Source organism: Gracilinanus agilis, chromosome 6 (genome assembly GCF_016433145.1).
Source record: "Gracilinanus agilis isolate LMUSP501 chromosome 6, AgileGrace, whole genome shotgun sequence".
Classification (NCBI taxonomy): Eukaryota; Metazoa; Chordata; class Mammalia; order Didelphimorphia; family Didelphidae; genus Gracilinanus; species Gracilinanus agilis.
In genome coordinates, this window is record NC_058135.1 from 152,322,718 (window position 1) to 152,345,907 (window position 23,190).

A 23,190-nucleotide genomic window follows, 5' to 3' on the forward strand; every position below is an offset into this window, starting at 1 on the left:
TTTCTCTGCATGTGGAGGCTCATATCCTTTCTTGGCACACTTCCTTGGCTACTATGATGTTTAGGCAGTTATTCAAGTGCTTGTTGTTGAAGAATGCCCAAGTCATGAGCCATAATTACTGTGTATCCTCCTCCTAACTGACTCTAGACATTTTGATCAAAGTTGATAGTTTCATCAACACATTCTCCCCAGAAATTATTTCCAGATTAGCACTAATATTCATGTAAAACATAATGTAGACCTCATGTACTAGTTTTAATGGAAAATTTATATCAACTTTTAATATATCAGATTTTTAAAAGGTTGTTCGAAGTGAATGATTACTTCTGATTATTTGTTGTTGTTGATAAGTCAACTTAAAATTAATTTCCAAGCAAAGAAGTTCAATGATTGTTATGTGACCAGAATTATGAAACACTGCAGCTGAAAGTCTCCTTAAAGGTCATATAGTTCAGCAAATCAGTTCCCAGATAGGGAAACTGAGGAAAAAAATGAAATTTGAATTGATGAGGCTTTGTAGATAATTGGTGATAGAGGCAGTTCTTAAAAGGAGATTATTCATTGTTATTTTTTTCTACAACACTCTCTAAACCCATCTTGTGAAAATTATTTTAATATATAGCAGATTTTTTTCTCTGATTCAAAAACCCTTGGAAAGTTATGTGCATATTTGAATCACCTCTTTAAAAAAAGCTCAAGGCAATGAAACACAAATATTCTTTTATAATAACTTTCTAATTAAAAATAGATACCTTAATGAAATAGATAACTATCCATTAATTACTACTTTTGAAAAATTAGAGTGGATACACATACACACACAAGGCAAGAGATAAGAATAAGCATTAACATAGTGCCTATTATATGCCAGGCATCTTCTTGAGCACTATTACAAATATTATCTTATTTGATTCTCACAACAATTATTCCCATTTTACAGTTGAGGAAATTGAGGCAAATATAAGCTAAGTGATTTGCCCAGGGTCACAAAGCTATACATATGTGAATCAATCAACCAATAAACATTTATTAAGCACCTACTAGCGCCTACTATATGCCAGGTGCTTTCTCAAGTACTGAGGATACAAAAAGAGCCAAAAAGATGGTCCCTGCCTTCAAGCAGCTGACAAGCTATTGGGGGAGACAACAATGCAAACAAACATATGCAAATCAAGTTATATATTAGATGAATAGAAAATAGTTAATAGAGGGAAAGCACTGGAATTTAGAGAGGTTGAAGAAAATTTTCTATAAAAAGTGGGATTTCAGTTGATACTTACAGGAAGCCAGGGTGATCAGTAGTCAGAGCAGAGGAGAATGTTCTAGGCATTAAGGAAAGCCAGAGAGAATACCTGAAGCATAGAGGAATGTCTTATTCACAGAATAGTAAGCAGACCACTATGTGTGTATGTAGATACATACATACATTTATATATCTTAAAAGGTTTTTTAATCCAACTTATCTCTTACAATATAGCAATATTAGTAAATATATAGAGAGAGATAGTTTAAAAACAGTAATAGGAAATAATGTAAGCATTTTTTTAATGGTGATGAAATTTGGACTTCTAGAACAATGTGAAAGAATGCCACAGGAATTCTTCTCCTTAACTCTTATTTTATGTGTTATCTTTTCAGTATTATCATAACGTAATCTCTTTGAAGGAAGCAATTTTTTTTCTTTTAGTTGTATTTGTATTCCTAGAACTTAGCAAAATGCATGCAACAAATTAATTTCTTAATTAATGCTTGTTGACTTGACTTTCCTGATCATTCCTTTGTTATCATGCTTATAAGAATGCCATATGGAATTGAATAAGATACAGAATAGGCAAATGACTTGCCTGGGGTCTAACAATTACTAATTGTCAAAGTAATTGATTTAAACCTGTATCTCTTTGACCCCAACGTTAATACTATCCAATATGATACATTAACCTTTTTTATTGAGACATAGTGATGGAAATCTGGTCTCATGAAGGAACCTAAATAAGTAACAAAGGGAGGGATAACAGAGATCAAACTCACATGTAATGTTTGCCTGTATCTTCTCAAAACTCTGTGACTATCTCATTAAAGTATTTCTCACAGACTTGGTATACATGGACAACAGGATGGAAATCATTTTGGAAGCTGTCACCTTTAGAGTCAGAGAATTTTAGATATGGTCAGTCCTCCCTTTGCAAGGAAATATAATACACATGGAAGTGAGTTGGTGTTCAGTTTAAGAAATGGAGTGGTAGGATGGTTTTTAAGACCATAGGTGAAAATGGACAGAACATCCCACATATTTAAATGCTTTTTAACTGTAACTTGCTTCTTTACTATTATAGACAAAGTGAAGTATAATTATAGAATTGATCATTTAGAATCTAGGAAATCATTATAGTAATATTTTATATTTTAAGTTAAATATGGGAAAGTAGAAAACATTTCTGAATGATAGTGATATTACAATAATAATAAATAATATTTACTTAGTGGTTTAAAGTTTATGTAGCACATTGCATATGTTATCATATTTGACTCTCACAATGATGTAAGGTACATGCTACAAGTACTATCTTTATTAGAGGCAGTTAAGTGGCTGGTGAATAGATTGTTGGGCTAGTTAGAAAGACCTGAATTCGAATCTGATCTCAGATACTTAATAGCTATTAAATCACTTAACCTTTGTTTGCTTAATTCATTGGAGAAGGAAATGACAAATCATTTCAGAAATCAAGTATAGCTAGCTGGCTCAGTGGGTTGAGAACCAGGTGTAGAACTAGAAGGTGTAATGCAAAGATGCAATAAAGGCTTTTGCCCTTGCAAAAGTTAACTAAAAACTTCTGGCAATTAAGCCTTAGAATCCTGTGAGAAAAGTCAGTTGGTCCCTGAGGCTTGAGGAGAGTGGAAGGACCAACTGGCGCTCTGCCTTTGGATTTTGGCTTTGCTTTTGGCCTGTGCCTTGTCTCTGGATGATTTGAACTTAGCTAATTTCTCTTGACCTCCCCCTGAACTTCTCCATACTATTTCCCCATTTCCTTTCCTGTTTTCCTGTGGGCTCTGGGAGGAAGGGTGGCTTTTGGGTTTTAGTGAATAGACTTTGTGGGTTTAGTTTCCTTATAGGCAAGTAGGACATCCTTGAATCAAACTATAGCTTACTTTATTGATTTAGTATACCCTCTACTTTAAAAGAAACCAAATCTTCCCTGGCTGAGAGAGCAGATTCTCTCTCAGTCTAAACCATTCCTGTGACCCGCCCCCATCTTGAGTTTCTCCCTAGGGGCTGTCAGTAACCCTAAACCCTTCTCTCCCTCTGACTAACCCTGAACATTAATAAATCCCCTTGTTACCTAATCAAACCCTCTAGTGAATCTTTGTGTTGAAGAATTAGGCAAGGGTTGAAGCGGAAGGAATCATTCTATTTATTTTCTGAGGGAACTGGAGGCATCCATCTTGGGAGGAAGTAGTTGCCCTATACTTCCTCCTGGATCCTCATCAGTTTCAGTGACAGGGAGGAGCCTTGCAACTCCTCCTTTGAGGATTTGAGAAACTGACAAGAAAGCCCTCAAATCAGATTTAAGCCATTTCTGACTGGCCCTATTCCTTGTGTCTATAGAAGTACCTTTCCTGCCTGGAAGTGGTCAGCCTATTTTCCTCCCAGTGTTCTCTGTCTCTAGCCTGAGTGTCTAGTCTGTGTTAGCTGTCTTTCCTGAATACCTCACCTGTACTCTTACCATCCAAATACTGCCTTGCTCATTCCCCCCTAAACTTAGCCATCCCTTTCATTCCTCCTCCTAATAACTACCTCACCTTTACTCCTTCCTTTAACCTTAAGGATTCAAAAGATCATCATTTTTCTTCATAACAAAGGTCCTGGGTTCAATATGGCCTCAAAAGCTTCCTCCCTGTGTGACCCTAGGCAAGTCACTTAGCCCCAGTTCCCTAGCTCTTACTACTCTTTGGCCTTGGAACCAATATTTGGAATTGATTCAAAAGCAGGAGATATGGGTTAAAAAAATAAAGAAATTCATGTGTTTTCTGTAGTGAAGGTGTTATGATTTATGATTTACCCTATAATGGGTATGTACAATTGAACGAACATTAATTTGCCCAAGATAAGGTAAAGTGAAAGGAGTAAGGATTAAATTTGTAGTTATAGTAGTAGCAGTAATTGTTTGTTTCTTTTACTTATTTTCAGGCAAATTTTGGAGCTTTTCTTGGCAAAGATGAGAATAATTTGTCATTTCCTTCTCTAGATCATTTTACAAGTGAGGAAACGGAAGCAAACCAGGTTAAGTGATTTGTTGAGGATCAAACAGTTGATATCTGAGGCTGGATTTCAATGTAGATCCTTATGACTCCAAGTGCTACAAAGAAATAGTAGTGGTATTAGACATGTTAATATACATATGCCATATGTATAGTTTTTATATCAAAGCTATAGATGTGACATGCATACAAATATGGCTAAATATGTTGATACTCACATATGCTTACATATTCCTGTATATGTGTAGTGTTTATAAACACCCACATGAGAGAGCTGATGAAGAATCAGCCTTAGATTCAAGAAGACATGGATTCAAGTCCTGCTTCTAACATTTATTAGCCATGGGAGTAACTATGGAAAAATCAGTTAATCTCTCAGTAGCCCAAGCAGCTCTCCAAAGCTACAATTTCCAGACAGGTTTCAGATTTCCATTAGTATTGAATTTTCCCTAGTGGTAGTTCCCTACACCAATGAAATCAGAGGATTAAACAGAACACAACATTGGACTGTTTGAGGAAAGCCAAATTGACCTTCATGCCTGAAGTTACTTAGCTATCCTTTTATATAAATATGCCTTCAAATAAGGCACAGAATAAAGCAAGTTTTTTTTTTTTAACCATTACCTTCCATCTAAGAATGAATACCATATATTGGATCCAAAACAGAAGAGAGGTAAGGGCTAGGCAATGGGGATTAAGTGACTTTCTCAAGGTCACACAGGTAAGAAGGGCCTGAGGCTAGATTTGAACCAGGACCTTCCCTCTATAGGTCTGACTCTCAATCCCCAGAGCTGCCTAACTGCCTCCTACAGCAAATTTTAAAGAAAATAAATTATAAAATGGATACTAGTATTTTTTCTTAGCAGTTTAATCTAATTCTTGTTTTATTCCCTGGATTTCATTAGACTTTTCATTTCCTGAATCGTCTTAAAAAATATATCATACAGTTCTGTCACATCACCCCCTCCAGTCTCTACTTCCTCTGACCCTTATTGAGGACTTGAGCTACACTCTATCAAAAGCCTTCACAATTTCTCACAAATGGGTCAATGGATACTTTAGCTTAAGGACTTATTTCCATTCTGACCTCTCTTTATGCCCTTCTCCTAAAATAATCCCTGTCAGTTCCACTCGCTGTCTGTGTCATTCTTTGATCTAGAAGAAAAAGAAAACAAAAAAAAGAAAAGAAAAGCATGCTGTTCATATAGCTTCTTAAGCTAATATGATGCAATTGAGAGTTTGAAAACCCCCACAAATGGATTTTTTTCAATTATTGGTTTTCTCATTTCAGTTGTTGACAGAGTATATGTAATGATGTGCAAATAATTTGAGACAACCAATACCTTTGCTATGATTACATTTTTTTTGAAAGTAGTTCTCAGCTATATATGCTTCTACCGATGCAGAACTGACTCAGAATTCCTGATGTCCATAAGAAACACAAATGAATCAGGAAGATATGTTTAAAACCAGAATTAGACATTTTAATTGTGTGACCCTTGACAAGTCATTTAACTTTTATCCATTTTTAGTTTCCTCAATTATAAAATGGGGAAAATAACACCTATCTCCAGAAGATATTATTAGGATCAAATAAGATACTATTTGTTTTTTGGAGTTTTAAATTTTAAATTTAGCTATTTATTTAATTAGTTGATTGTTATATTAAAATTTCCCAGGGAACCCCCTACTGTCCTTCTATCCCCCCACTAGAAAAGGCATCATTTGATAAAAAAGATATATGTATGTATAAAATTATTCTTTACTTATTTTTTATTAGTTCTTTCTCTTGGAGTGGACATAACAAGTCATTCTTCAAACAATATTTCTGTTGTATGTAAAATATCCTCTTCGTTTTGCTCATTTCCATCTTTATAATTTCATGTTGATCTTTCCATGTTGTTGTTTTTAATTAACCTGCTTGTCATTTCAGTAGTATTCTATCACAATCATGTGCCACAACTTGTTTAGTCATTCCCTCATTCATAGACATCTCCTCAATTTCCAATTCTTTGCTACCACAAAGAGAGCAGCTATAAATATTTTAGAATTGAAAAGTCATTTTCTTTTTTCCCTGATCTTCTTAAGAAATAATGCTATTAGTGATATTGCTGAATCAAAAGGCAAACAATTTTATAACTCTTTGGGCATAATTCCAGATTTCTCTCCAAAATGATGAAATCAGTTCACAGTTCCACCAACAGTGTATTAGTGTCCCCATTTCCCCACATCTACATCCCCTGTAACATTTATCATTTTAGCTCATCTGATAAGTGAGATCATATTTCTCTACATATTTCAGATATGACACCTTTCTGAGAAACTCTAATTTTTCCCTGATTTACTTCTTTCCTTCTAATCTTGGCTAGATCAGTTCTATTTGTACAAAACCTTTTTAATTTACTGTATTAATAATTATCCATTTGGCATCTTATAATAGTATCTTTTGCTTGTTCTTAAATTCTTCTCCTACCCATAATTTTGATAGGGACCATGTTCCCTTCTAATTTGCTAATGATATATTCCTTTATGCCTATCTCATGTATCAATTTTAATCTTATTTTGGTAAATGATGTAAGAGATTGGTGTATGTTTGGTTCTTATCAGACTGCTTTCTAGATTTCCCAAATAATTTTTGTTCTATAGTGAATTGTTGTTCCAAAAGCTTGAAACTTTACGTTGGTCAAATACAAGGTGGCTGTACTCTTTATAACTTTTTCTTATATGCTTGTTCTGTTCCACTGATCTACTTTTCTATTTCTTAGAAATACTTCTTATTTCTATTTTTAAAATTACCAGATATTTGAGAATTATAGTACAGTTTAAAACTTGATACTGCTAGACCCCCTTCCTTTATATCATTTTTTTCATTGTCTTTAGATAGTCTTGACCTTTTGTTCTTCCAAATGAATTTTATTTTTTTCTACTTCAATATAATATTGTTTGGTAATTTAACTGGGATAGCATAGAATAAATAGTTTGTTAGGAAGGATTAACATTTTAATTATATCAACTCTGAACAATTAATATTTCTCCAGTTATTTAAATCTGACTTTGTATAAAATGTTTTACAAATACATTCATATGATTACTAGGTTTGTTTTGGCAGTCACATACCTAGGTGTTTTTTTTTTTTTTAATTCTACCTAGGGCTATTTTAAATGAGTTATTTCTTACTTTCTCTTCTTTCAGGACCTTATTGGTGATATTTAGGAATTCTGATTATATATGTTGGTTTATTTTATATCCTGATACTTTGCTAAAATTATTGAGAGCTTAAACTATTTTTTAGTTGAATCTCATTTTCCTTATATATCATTGTATCATCTGAGAAAAGAGATAGTTTTATTAGCTTTTTGCCCATTCTGAATGCTTCAATTTCTTTTTCTTTTCTTAATCATATTGCTAGCATTTCTAATAAAATGTTAAATGATATGGGTGAAAATGGGTATCCTTGTTTCACTCCTAATCTTAATGGGAAGTTTTCCAACATGCCCATTATGGTTAATGTTTGCTGATGGTTTTAGGTATATGTAGCATTATTTTAAGGAAAAATCAACTCATAATTACACTTTAAATAGTTCTGATAGGAATTTCTGTTGTATTTTGTCAAAAGTTTTTTCTGCATCTATTGAAATTATCATGATTTTTGTTACATTTGCTATTGATGTAATGAATTATGTTAATAGTTTTCTTATTTTAAACCATCCTTGAATACTTGGTGTAAATTCTATTTGGTCATAATGTACAAACTTTGTGATATATTGTTATAGTCTTTTTGCTAATATTTTATTCAGGATTTTTACATCTATATTCATTAGTGAAATTGACCTATAATTCTCTTTCTCTGTTTTTGCTCTTCCTGAAGTACTTAGCACAATGCCTGGAACATAATGGGCACTTAATTAATTCTTGTTTTCTTCTTCCCTTTAGTGAGCTTTCTGCCAGTTAAGTGTATGATTTTGTACTATACACATATGTTTTACTATTCTCTTGTTATATCTTTTATTCTGAAGTTTTTAAAGATGGATATTACTTTCAAAAAATGAATAAGCTTTAACTCTTAAAGTGTACACTTCAATGAATATTTGAAATATTGCAGGAATTTTGGTTATAGAAAAGTCAAGAATTTCAAGGACCATTCAAATGCATAATGAAACAAGTTCATTTCATCAAAGCACAAAAGAAAGTGAAATTATAACCTGGAAAACAACTACCAATATCTGACAAACTAATGCTAATAGCCTAATTAATTCACAGAAAACAAACAACTAACAGTAATATTGATTGTTATTGATCTCTTTCCATTTTATCATAAGATTCTTGGATTTGGAATAATAGCAAGAGCAGCAAAAATTACCAATTCTTAATGATTGTTTTGAAGCAACAACAGCAACATTTCTCTTAATAAGAACAAATATAAAAGTAGTGAAGGTTAATTTTAATTTTCCAATCAAAGTTATACTAAAACTATTGTCAGAAGAATTTTAGATGAAATATTAAGATCAAGTATCTCCATTATACTTTGTAATACCCTCCCCATTGTGTATGTGCACACACATGTGTTTCTCTTCTTCCTGTGGGCCTAGATTTTTTTTCTCCATTGAAAGGGTCAATGAACTCAGAGATTTTTGTATGCCAAAAAAAAAGAATAATTCTAATATTGCAAAAATTGCCAAAAGAAGAGAAAGTACAGAAATGTGACCTTATATCATGTCACATATCATGAAAAGTTCAGAAATTTATCTAATAGATTTAGATTAAAATGCTTCAATATGGAACTTGATTGATTTATATGTACTTCACTGAAAAACCATGATTAGGTCAACTAAAGGACTTAGTGGATAGAAATCCAGTCTTAAAGACAGAAGATCCTGGATTCAAATTTGCTCTCTGACACTTCCTAACTGTGTGACCTAGGCAAGTCACTTAATCCCAGTTGCCTAGTCCTTACCATTTTTCTACTTAGAACTGACTGGACCTATACTTACTTAAATACAGGAAACTCCTGATGGTGGAAACTCATGCTAGTGATGAAGATTATTTCCCTCTCTGCAGCTTCAGATACACCTGGCTAGACTGAAAAGTTCATTGACTCGCCAGGCTCATACTGCCAGTTTGTGTCAGGAACTCACATTCAGGTTTCCATCTGTCTGAGCTTCACAGCCATCTCTCTGTCCTCATTACAAAATACTGTTCTCTCTCTTATGTTACTCTCTTTCTGCATCTTTGTCTGTCTTATCTCTCTCCTCTCCCCTCTGATTTCATTAGTGAAGGTCCAGGATATGTGTATAAATACATCTGTTTGTAAATATTCAGGTCTGTAAATAGATCTAAGAGAGGCTGTGCCCATGGTGGGATGAGAGCCAGCCTCAAAATTTAAAAGAACAAGGAGAAGTTCTGCTTCTGATGCAATCTGACTATGTGACCCTGGACAGGTTACTTACACTCCCAGTAACTTTTTCTACTCTCTAAGACTGAGATGAAAAGAAACTGTTAATATAAATTTGGGGAGGATATAATCCTCACTAAGAATGTTGACTCACAGGGAAATTACATGTATATACATTTATATATAGGAAGAAATAAGTATAGATATACAGATAAGTAAACAGAAAACATAGCATTGTAACGGTAGAGATCTCATTAATGCTTGTTCATTTAATGATTTTTTTGGTCTCCCTTTGCCTGATATTTCTGGTGATACCCGGCCACCTTTCCCCTGAAATTTACGGTTTGCTAAGTGAATGAAAAGAAATATCCTCATCATTTATGTTGCATTGCTGCCATCTTGTGACTATTATGGATTTCTGCTATTCCTTCTAAGTATATCATTTTTTCATGATCCTTCTGCTGGCTACAGGGATTATTAAGGATTTTTAACAAAATGAAGAATATGCTTAAGTTTTTTCATTTAACACAGCAACATAATTTAAGAAAATTTTAAAATAAATAGTCAATGGGCATTACTAAAAGAATTACACAGAGAATTAATGTGCATATTCAAGAAAATTCTATTGGTAGAGCAGTGTTTATAAACACAAAGCTTAGATAACTATTACAAACAGGATATGATATATTCCATCAGTCATCAACACATATTGCATATAATACATTGCACTACTTGCTGTATAAGATTTTTTAAAATAATTAAACAATATATTCAGACGGGGAAGCAAGACAGAAGAGTAGATAGAGTTTGGGATCTGAAGTCAGAAAGGCTCCTCTTCCTGAGTTCAAATCTGGCCTCAGACTTTTACTAGCTGTGTGTGCATGGGCAAGTCACTTAATCCCATTTGTTTCAATTTCCTTATCTCTAAATGCTTGAGAACAAAATGACAAATCACTCATATTTGCCAAGAAAATCCCAAATGGGGTGACAGAGTTGGACATGACTGAAAACAACTGAACAAAAATGTAGTTAAGACACATCATATATAAAAACAACTTTGTTAAAAATCAAATATTTATAAACCCTCTGCTATTTAGCTTAACCTAAAAGATACAGGGAGACTTCATGAAGGATTTGGCATATGAACCAGATTTTTAAAGACAAGTAGTATTTCAAAATAAAATGGAGAGGCTAAAAGGAAATTTCAAATAAAAGGAAAAGAAAAATAAAGGGTTTTATAGACAGAAAAAAAACATGTTTGGGAAATAATGAATTATCTATCTGTTATCTTGGAACATAGGATATTTGAAGGGACATGGCATAAGGCAAATATAAAAAGGTGCAAAGGAGCCAAATAGTAAGTGATTTTCAGTTTAAAACCAAGAAGGTTTTATAATCCAACCCCTTCATTTACATGTTAGAAAATAAAGGCTGAAAGAGATTAAATAATTTGTTCTGGTCTTACAAAGTAAAAAAATGTTTGAGAAATTTTTTTCTGGGCAATAAGAAATAAATGAAACTTATGTGATCAGATCTGTGTCTTAGGAAATTTTTTTCTAGCAGAGGGGTCTAAGATGGTTTAGACTAGATTGATTTGAGCCAGAAGTAAGGAGGAACTGAAATAAGTTAGTAGCAGTGAGCACAGTTGAGAAGTGATGAATTAGCCAAGTATTTCAGTGACAGAACTGATATGTCTAAGCAACCTTTTGGCTACAGAACATATAAATCAGTAAATCTCCATGGTAAAAGGAAATTTAAAGGAAACTTTCTAGACCAATTCATATCTAAGCAAGTGAACCTTGTCTAATATGCCCCAAAGTTTCTTATTTGCATACCTCAACAGAGGGGGAATGCCACCCCTCTAAGATAGGCCATTTTACTTTGAAATAATGCTAATTTTCAAGAAGTTTTTTGCAAACTAGCTCTATAAAAATTATGTTCTAGCTCTATAAACCCCCATTGCCTACCCTTACCACTCTTCTGCCTTGGAGCCAATACACACAGACAGAAGGTAAGGGTTTTTAAAAAAAAAAAGATTAAATCTCCTTTAACTTATACCCTTGTTCTTATTACTACCCTCTGTGACCAAGCAGAAAAAAATGTCCAATCTTACTTCAGTATAACCCTTAAAATACTAGAACATGTAAATCTTGTCTCATCTATTTTTTCTTGTATCCAGGCTAAACATTCTTGGTTACTTCCATTGGTCTTCAAATGTCATGAACTTGAGGTCCTACTCCAGAAATTGCACAATTTGTCAATATTCTTAAAATATGGTGCAGAAAACTAAGCACAGTATACCAATGTGTTCTGTCCAGGATAAAAATACAGCAAAAGTTTTACCTGTGTGTAAATAGAATTAGCTCGATCCCATTAATAGTCAAAAATCTACCCAACCCAGGCGTGCTAATGATGTCACTCCCACCTCCCTTAGTGGGGAGGGGAGACGAGTTACCCACACGTGACAATAAGTAACAAATCAAGAATAAGGGACTGCCCTTTGGGCAGTCCAAATCAATGTAGAAACTGCCATTTGTCCATTTGAATTAGAGGTGGACCACAGGAAGTGATGAAAGACACATTCTCTTTAAGTAAGTGAGTGAACTTCCCGTGGGAAGAGTTTCCGTCTGGAACTGGAAGAAGAAGCATCTCCTGAGACCACAGATAGCTTACACTCCTGTATTGTCACGTGGGTAAGTTAGGCTGGCTTCCTTGGCCTAGTTGGCCAATTCTAAACTCTGCCTATCCGGCTGTTGGGCCTTGCGGCTTACAGCTTCATTTATTTAGACTTCTAACCTTCCTCTTCTCTTTATCCCTACTTACCTTCCTGATTGTAAATAAACTCCTCAACCCGATGCTGACTTGGGTCTGATTTAATTACGGAATCAACCTGAATTGTTGATTCCTGGCGGCCACATAATTTTAATATATAAATATAATAACAAAATTTTAATTCTTACACCTGGGAACTGTGATTCTCTTAATTCTACCAAGAAATGATCACAGATGATTCCGAGTTTATAAGAATGAGTGAAGAAGAGAGTGATGAATGCCATTGACAGAAATAAGGAAGTGAAGGGAAAAAAAGTAAGGAAGGGAAAAAGCAAAAAATTCAATTCAATTCATTTGCATGAAAAGTGTCCCTGTATGCAAAGTATTACCCTAAATGTAGGAATATCAAGACAAAAATGAAACTTTATGATATCTCAAGGAGCTTATAGATGTCTGGTAGGTTATAACAATATACTATTAAAGAAACACTAAGTAATTTCAGGTGGAAGAAAATGATGAGTATTAGAGGGATGAAGAAAGGTTTCATATAGATGATAGCAGTTGAGCTAATACTTAAAAGGAATCAGGCATTGCAGGAAATAGAAATAGAGAGGCAGAGCATTCCAGGTTGAGAGGATAACCTCTACTAGTAATGGAGACAGGAAGTTGAGGGCAATTTGGTCAGAACATAGAATTCATGGAACATAATTGTTAAATAAATCTAGAGAGAAATTATGGAGTTATATAGCAAAGGACTTTAAATGGCAAACAAGTAAGTTTGTACTTTTCCTAGAGGAGGATTCTGTAATGAATATGAGAATGCCATAATTAATTAAAATATTAGTTTTTCTATTGTTTATTGCTAATGTAAAGTTACATTAAGCCTAAGCAATAAATTCCTTATTATATAATGTAAGTTATTATTTACATAAAATAAAATGTATGTTTTCAAAAAATACAAACTAAGTAAAAAGTATAAACTATAAATAAGAAATATAAACAAAGTAAATACATTGTTGATTATACAAAATAGTTATATGAAATTTAAATATGCACTTACATTAGAAATAAACACAGTAGGTAGAAGCATTTTATTTTAATTTTAAGCTTCGCATACAAAGCTTCCCTCTTCTAAGATGAAATATCCGAACATGTTTAGCATGTAAATCCCTTCATATATGTGTATAGTATATGCTATATGCATGTACGCATACAAACATACATGTATATGTGTATAGGCATGTATGCATGTGTGTGGCTCTGTGCATACCCAAGTTCAAATCTTGACTCTGAAGTCTTCTGACTCTGACCGTAAGCATATATTTCCAAATCTCAATGCTTTGAGGTAGTAGTTATCAAAGACAGAAGTTCCCAATATTTTTGTGTGTCATTGTCCCCATGAACATTTTTAATGAAATCTGGGATTTGGGATAATGTTTTTAAATGTACTACATAGAATTATAAAAGAAACCAAATATATCAAAATAAAATTGTCTACCTATTCGCCAGTATCAATATCTAATGACATCCTCAATACCTATTATCTTTACACATACACGTATGCATACAGACACATGTGCACATGCGTAAAGTTCACAAACCCCAGGTTAAGTTCCCTTGCTCTGAGACTATAAATTTCTGATCATGTGATGCTTTGTATTGGTAAAGGAAAGTTTTTCATTGGGATTTTGCTATAACAGAGAACAGAACTTTATTTCAATTACTTTTTACATTTGTAGTCACTCACATGTATAGAAAATAAAAACTAAAAATAAGTTATCATTCTATCACGGTTCCTGATTGCCTTTTTTCTCCACATAGCCTTACACTTACTCTTAAATAGAATATACGGGCATACAAAAAAAAATTAGAAAATAATTTTGTTGCTCAAACTCCACTCAGTGACAAAGGAGTATTTAATTTCCAAGGAGTAAAATATTATGCATCCCATGCTAGTCAGAGATTCACAGAATCTAAATGTATTGGTGTGGGAAAAGTGGAAGAAAGGGGAGGGCAACAGGAAATGAGAAGTACTCTAGTCAATTACACTGTCCCCACTATGTACATCATGACCATATCAGACTTGAAATGAATGTCATGGAATAGTAGGATGGAACAAATATGATATTCTATTCCTGCTGCCAATTAACTAAATCCAGAACTTACAGTTTGAAGGAGAATGGCATTCATTCAGGGCCCATTGTGCCCTTACTATTAATTGAGGGACATATACTTTAAAACCAATTAATTCAGTACTCTAAAAATTAGGGCAATCAATGAACAGAGTTTAGGGGAAAGAATTCAAATCAAAAAACAGATTAGTAGAAGAAAATGAAAGAGAGGGTGTCCTCAAAGTGGAATCTCAGGGCTTAAAAAGGTCAAAATAAATACTAGAAAAGGAAAATATGTTGTTTTAATAGTTAAAGTTAGATGTCCATGTACAAAGTAATCAGAAAGAAGCAGAATAAAATGACAGAAGTCATGTTGCAAAGGGTCAACAATGGGAAATGAAGAGATGAGTTTAGAAGACTTTTTTTAAAAAAAGTTTGGCTATTAAAGATAGAAGACTTTTAAAATAATGGAACTTAAGCAGAGAAGACCTTCAATACCTTAAAAGAAAAACTAGTTCATCATTATAGATGTTCCACTTATTAATATAAATCTAAACTGATGTCTCCATGAGTTAGTCAACTACACACAGTTGAACCTCTCCAGACTTGGCTAAAAATGATTTTCAGGTCACAGTCTTTCCATGAGACAAACTTAAAGGCTTTCCAGAGTAGAAAGAACTATAAAGGTATGCTCTTAACTCTAGCATATTCTTATAGAAATGTCATCCCGGGTCATAATAAAACATCAAAGTAAGACTTAAATTGTGAACATCAACTAAATCCTTTTAAGGATGAAGTATAAAGTTTTATTTTTCCTTTGGACCAGGTCAGTAAGGCTTGGATCAAAGTAGAACTTTATCAGTTACATTTGAATTTGAATTGTTTGAAAATATAATACAGATAGAGAATTTAGAGCTATAACTTAGTTATCCATAGAATCACTTTGACCAGATGCCAGCTATATTGACTCTTCCTTGTAAAGTATAGCATGCTCTTTGTCTAAGTAAATCTACTCTTTGGATTTAGTAATAATCCTTATATGCAGTCCCTTTCACACATTATCCATCCACAGCTGGATAATAATATTCTTATAAAACTATCAACCCATGGCCCATTAAAAGGCAGTTTTTTCAGCCCTCATCATATCAGGAAGTTAAGAGGTCTTAATAGATTCAGCAGAGAGAAAGTCCAACATATTAGATAATGGACAAGTCTGGAAGTCAAACTTACCTGTATTCAAAACTTACCTATGACACATATTGAATAAGTGAAGTCAATTAATATTTAAGTGCCCTCAGAAATATGCCTCGGACTTCAAAATATAGATGTGTTGCCAGTGGGTATAATGGAGAGTTTGCACAATAGAAGTTTCCTATACTATTGAAAAAAGGACCAGACCAAAGCAAATCAATAAATTGAAGTAAAATTCAATTTATGATTCCTCTAAATAGAAATGTCCTTGAACTTGTGTTAGGAAAAGAAATGACTTGTCTATTGTCTGCCTGTCTGTCTGTTTATCTATCTATCCAACAAAGACAGCAATATTTTTTAATTAATTAATTAATTTAGAACATTTGCCCATGGTTATAGGATTCATGTTCTATCCCTCCCTTTTTCCCACCCCCTCCCATAGCCAATGCACAATTCCACTAGGTTTTACATGAAGACACCAATAATTTTTAAGGTGAAAGGTAAAAGAGAAATAGTACTTTAGCAACACAGAAGACTCTAGATACTACCTAGTTCTTTCTTCAATTTAATTCAGATTTTCTTTGCGTGATACTGCTATTTGATACCCCAAATGGTCAGGATAAAGAAGCTTATGACATTCCAAACCCAACTGTGATTGATATACTCAATCAAATTGAATTGCATAGTGTTTTTAGATGAGCATCTGAGGGGCACTTGGATCAGACTCCCAAACTCATTTCACCCGAAGCTTACTGTAAATCATGATTGAAATGCATGGCTCCTCGGAGAAAATCAAAGGCCCATTCAGTGTCGTCTCATGTTAAATCACCGATCTAGAACAAGAGTGAACATAATCCCTAAACTGCTGACTTGTGCCTGCAGATATGGAGAAAATGAACTATGAAACAATTCTCTGCATCAGATGAGTGAACCCGTAGTCATTATTGATGCATCTACTAAAATGATATGCTTAAGTGCCACATTATAGACTCACATGTTTCTTTTATCTATATGTAGGTTATTTTTTTCTCCTTTCAATTAGCTAAAATGGATTTCAATTTTTTCCCTGACATTAGGCTTTATAGAAGAAAATAAAGAGATAAGTATGCATACATGTGTATGTGTGTGCATGTGTATGTGTATTCAATACAGCAACTTCATCGAATAGAGCTTTTGGAGATGGATCCCTTTTTATGTTAACAATTCAAAATCATCTTTATATTCATTTAGCCATTGTTGAGAATTGGTTAACATGCAATTACATGAGAGCCCTGGGATTTTCCTTTATAGTAAATGGAATACAGACATCACTCTAAAAGGCATATCATGAAAGCTTTTACTGATACCTCTTGTTTGCTTATGAACATAGCTAGATTTCCAAGTTCAGTTTTCTTTAAAATGAAAAATTTTTATGGATAATTCTCATTATATTTATGCTAATATCAATGAACAAAATGAATCAATTAAAATCATTTAAAGATTTTGAAAGTCAAGGCATCCTAGCTGATAGTCATTATTTTTTTAATTGTGTTTTTTTCCACATTAAATTAAAAAAAGTTTGGATAAAATGAAATTCAATTTTTTAAAATATATTTCCTTCATCACAGGTCTAAAAGAACATGATTAGTGCAATGTATGTATGGTGTTTTTTTTTTTTAGTACACATGCATGAACCCATCAAAATGTACACTTGTGGGGGCAGCTGGGTAGCTCAGTGGATTGAGAGCCAGGCCTAGAGACAGGAGGTCCTAGGTTCAAATCTGACCTCAGACACTTCCTAGCTGTGTGACCCTGGGCAAGTCACTTGACCCCCATTGCCTACCCTTACCACTCTTCTGCCTTGGAGCCAATACACAGTATTGACTCCAAGACAGAAGGTAAGGGTTTTAAAAAAATGTACACTTGCATGGGAAGTTAAAATTTTATTTCTGTTCTATCTGTTCAAAAACTGGTAGTCTAAAAAATGCAGATGTCTAATACTTTATTCATTGATCACTCATTGATTTAATATTGTAGGGTGAATGTGGTGCTTTCAGTGGCTTAGTGATCTTCCAAAGAGGAAACTCCCCTTCCCCTTTGCAATTGATCCATATCTATAACAGACTGGTCACATATATACTTTGTGTTACAATAAAGGCTTGAAACCATGTCGTCATGACTCCAAAGTAGGGTCTCTATTTGCAACTCCACAACTATTTCATCTATTTATTAAATAGTCGATGATGACTACATGAGCTTGCTGTGAAGTTATTTTCAGTAAGAAGGCAATTGCTGTTGGCCTCTTTGCACTCAAAGAGGACCAATGATATTGTGAGGGTTAGAAGTATGGAAGGTAGGAGGAAGGATGGATGGGAGAAAGGAGAGAGGAAGTTAGAGGAAGGGAAAGGAAGGCAGCAGTCCCCAGCCCCAGCAGGGGGAAATTGACCCCAGAGCCCTTCGGGGTTCAAATAAAAGATCAGAAAACAACTTAGGTTTATAGAATAGCTAGGTTTTATTTAGATTAGGAAATGGAAAGGTTAGGTAGGGAAAGAGGGTCTCCTTCGCCTCCCAGGTAGAGAGTCCAGGATCTGAGACAGCCCAGGATCCGACAGCCTCTGGGATCAAGAGAGAGTCCAGAGGGTAGAGAGCTCTGCAGGGTCCAGGGTAGAGAGCCCAGGGTAGAGAGAGAGTGAAAAGGTGCTCAAACTCTCTCCTTTATACTTTCTCTGACACCTCCCACAAAGGAAGTGGGAGGTGTTGCGGGAAGTTGTAACAGGGAGTCCTGGGAGACATAGTCTCCCAGGTCTTAGAATAATTATAAACTGCACAATATCCAGATGTTCACTGTGGCCCATCAGTCCAATATGATATTGAAATGCTTTAACAAAGGTTGGATATAAAGAGTCCATTGAATATTTGAACTAGAATTGTCTTTAGATTTGCACATCTCCTATTTCCTTTGGGCTACTATGAATCTGTCTTGTTCTCAGAGGACAGGACCCTCTTTAATGCAGGCATGACATGCTGGGTGATGGTCCTGTGACATCTCCCATGTCTCACAATTGGCACTAAAGTTCTTCAGAGAGCCGTTGGAAGTTTCTTTGCACTGCTTCTTCTCCATATGTTGTACTAGAAAAAAAAATTAAAAGACAAGGAGTTGAGACATCTGGTCTTGAATTCAAGATCTGCCACAATTTAGTTATATCTAGAGGAAAGTTCATATCTTTGGGCTTCAATTTCTTCATCTGCAGAGTAAGGAAGTTTGACCTCATTCATGATGAGACATAACTCATTCCATCATAAAAGTTCTTTGATCTATGACCTAGGTGGATTGTGCTTCATTACTCACCTCTAGCCAGGGGCCAGTGATGAAATGTTAGAGTAAGATATTTTGTTAGGATTCTCAATGGTAAGTGAAGAGACCCTCCTTTGGAGAGAGATTGACTAAATCCAAATGATACTACACTTGATCTTAGCCAAAAGGCCAAGAATCAATCTGAATCCAAATGACTGTGGAAGGAAGGAAGGAAGGAAGGAAGGAAGGAAAACAAATAGAGAAAAAGAAAAAGAAAGGAGGAAGTATTGAAGGAGCAAAGGAATAAAATAAAGAAGAAAAAGAAGGGAGGGAGGGAAGCAAGGAGGAAACATTTACTGATTATTGATTATTGACCATGTGTCAGGTACTATGCTATGTACTTTCCAAAATCATCTTATTTGATCTTAATAACAAGCTTTTAAGGAGGAAGGTACTATCATTATTATCCTATTTTACATTTGATTTTACTGAAGCAGAGAGTGGCTTAGTGATTTGCCCAGGTCACAGAAGTCTCCCTGGCACCATATTTGAAGTCCTGACTCCAAGCCCAGGGATTTACTCAGTGTGTTACCTGGCTGTGCAAGGGAGGGAGAAAGGGGTAAAGAGTTGTTCCTATAATTATTGTGTTGGAATCTTTTACCTCTCTCTCGTTGAGAGAAAAAATCCCCCTACCCTCAAGGATAAAATGTCAAGGACTGATAAAGGTCTTTTGGGTATTAGATTACATGGGACTGAGTCAAAGCTGATTTAGAGTCTAGAGCAGCTAGATTAGCTGAAAGTAGACTATGAAGTCAGCCAATCAAGGACCTACAAGGAAATGGTGTGACCAAGAGAAAAACAAATGCAAATGGAAAAAAGGGATTTTGCTTGTAGTTTACCTACTGGAGGTTTCAAACAGTGAAAATAAATTTTGTATAAAGGTTATCAGTTCTCCTTCACTGCTTGTCTTTAAGCTAGACATTTATTTTGGAATAAATAGGAAATTGTTGTTCAGTTTTGAAACTGCTGAAATCCTTTTCAATTCTTAATTTATATCTACCTAAAATCTTTAGTATGGATGACCTAATAGTACACTGTAATTATTTCAAGGGTATAGGACCATGCTTTAGCATGGCAGAGCACAAATATTTTGGAGAGGCTAATTGGTCAAAGGACACTAAAGAGAATTAGAGAAACAATCTACTCAGTTGTGAATGTGGCTAATATGGTGTTCTGTTGTTTATATTTTATTTTTATACCACTTAAGTCATTTGCTATTTCAATGCTATCTATTGCCCATGGGACTTTTAGCATGGTTAGTGACTGAATTAAATGAATTAGTGGCCTGAATTAAGTCCAGATGTTCCCATTTGCTTATTTGTTGCTATTGAACTTGAACGAGGGCAAACAAGTCAAAAGAAACAAAGTCATTATCTAAAATCCACAAGATATATATTACAATCTCTATGTGTCTAGTCACTTTATCAGTTAAGAAAGTATAGTTGGGAGTCCTTTTCACTTAATTTTGAAGACTTACTCATTTTTTAAAGTGATATCTTAGACTTGAATAGTCAGTTATTTCAGAAAGGACTATTAGGTAATGCATGAATGGGGAAGTAAAAGTGAAAATGGCTGAAGAAATTGGTTCATGCATCATGTACTCAATGGTACTTGCACCATAATTTCATAGTGCTACATTTCAGTAATCATGATCAGTATTTGCAAAAAGACCACCACAGAAATGATTGACACGTGCACAAAATAATGTTTCAGTGAAATAAAAAGCTGACAATTTTTTCTGATAGGAATTTTAACCTTTTTAATATTATATCAACACTTCTTTGGAAACTGACCTCAGTGCAAAGATTAGTATGGAAAATTATGTTGAGGGATATGACTAAGGAGTGAGGAATGATAGAGGTTAAATACATATAGTACAAGAAGTGTCACACATATAGCAAGAATATTTTTTTTAACGTTATAAGATCTGGGGATCCTGATCCTCACTCTTGTAGTGATGAGTTAGATTCCACCTGAACAAATTTGGCATTATATGACCTCAGGTTTTTAGAATCCTTTTGAGGATTTATGGAGTTGTGTTGTTGTTTTTTCCCTCTAAAGCTATTAGCTCTAGCCCCCATTCCAGTGTGTTCTCTTTATATAATTACCTTTTACAGTATCTTCCTTTTATAATGGATTTGTTGTTATTTAGTCAGGTACAACTCTTCATGACCCTATTTGTAATTTTCTTGACAGGGATACTGAAGTGGTTTGCCTTTTCTTTCTCTGGATCATTTTACAGATCAGGAACTGAGAAAAGAGTTAAGTGATTTGCCCAGGGTCACAGAGCTAGTGGTGTGTCCAAGACCAGATTTGAACTCAAGGAGATGAGTCTTCCTGACTTCAGGTACAATGCTCTATAATGATGTGCTATCTAGTTGCCTTATATCATGTACACTCTTCAGAGATTAGCACCCCAGTATCATTTATCTAATGAACATCAATGAACTTTCAACAGAGGGATATTCATTCTGAAGATATAGCAAGAACGGAAATACGAGACACTCTTCTGTACCACAGACAAGTTCTCCCCTAAAACTGTCTTGATCTCTGAGAAAATAGGCATTCATATAAAGCAACTGCTACAAACATTCACAGTACCAAGTTCTCTTCAAATGTAGCAAGATTAATGGAACAATCTTGTTTATGGAACCTGCCATCTTGGCCAAGGGAGAAAGAATAGGTCTCATTCCTAGTTGCTTCTTTGGGCTTTGCTGGTACCTCACCAGGCTCAACTGGGAGCAAACTCTGGAAAGGATTTGACCTTTCTACTTCTGGGACTCATATTTTTCAAAGTTTATGGAGGAATAATCAACTTCAACAGGCTTTCATATAAAACCATGGAGAACAAAAGCAAAGGAAAAAATTGGTGCCATATATTCAACGAATCATGTGTTGACCAAGGTGGGAATGTCTTAAAGAATTCTCTCCACTCAGAATCTTTCATTCCTCAATTATTGCCAAGAAATAAAGATTAAGTCACTTTTTCAGTTAGTACTCTTTGAATACATGTGTAGTTCTATCTCAGCAACTTATCAAAAATCTTTCTCTGACATTTATTTGATAAATGAGAAGTTGTAAGAGAAAATCTGCATATATTCGTGGAGACTGCATCATTTTAGTACACTGATCATGCTCATAAATGCTGGGCTATCTATACCCTGTTATATGTTAAAAAAAAGAATTAGGAGATCTTAAAGATAGCAAGTACAAGTCACATAACCAAAAAATTGCAATTTATTATATTTTGATAGAAATACTCCATTATTTAAATGGGAGTGATTCATTAATTAGCAGTCTATTTAATTAGGCCACCTACTTTTTGAGATCAAAAATTAAAATAAAGAAAAACAATGAAACAAATAAAAATAAGGAAAAAGATATGACACACATCTACTCTAATTTTTCCCATTGAAAATAATTCTGTTCTGGTCATGGACCAAATAATTCAAGTCAGTGATTCAGATTTTGAATTATCATCTCAATAGATGCTGAAAAAGCCTTTGACAAAATACAGCATCCATTCCTATTGAAAACACTGAAAAGTATAGGAATAGAAGGACCTTTCCTAAAAATAATAAACAGCATATACCTAAAACCATCAACAAACATCATATGCAATGGGGATAAATTAGAAGCCTTCCCAATAAGATCAGGAGTAAAACAAGGATGCCCATTATCACCTCTATTATTCAACATAGTACTAGAAACACTAGCAGTTGCAATTAGAGAAGAAAAAGAAATTGAAGGCATCAAAATAGGCAAGGAGGAGACTAAGCTATCACTCTTTGCAGATGATATGATGGTCTACTTAAAAAATCATAGAGAATCAACTAAGAAGCTTGTAGAAATAATCAACAACTTTAACAAAGTTGCAGGATACAAAATAAATGCACATAAATCATCAGCATTCCTATACATTTCCAACACACTAGAGAAGCAAGAAGTAGAAAGAGAAACACCATTTAAAATCACCCTAGACAATATAAAATACTTAGGAATCTATCTACCAAAACAAACACAGCAATTATATGAAAACAACTACAAAACACTTTCCAAACAAATAAAACTGGATTTAAACAATTAGAAAGCCATTGATTGCTCATGGGTAGGACGAGCTAACATAATAAAAA

At 34.2% G+C, this 23,190-nt stretch overlaps 2 pseudogenes; both read right to left on the reverse strand.

Moving 5' to 3' along the window:
- The window catches only part of LOC123252389, a 187,952-nt pseudogene that overhangs the window by 138,781 nt on the left and 25,981 nt on the right, over positions 1-23,190 (reverse strand).
- Positions 19,098-19,198, reverse strand: LOC123253185 (annotated as a pseudogene).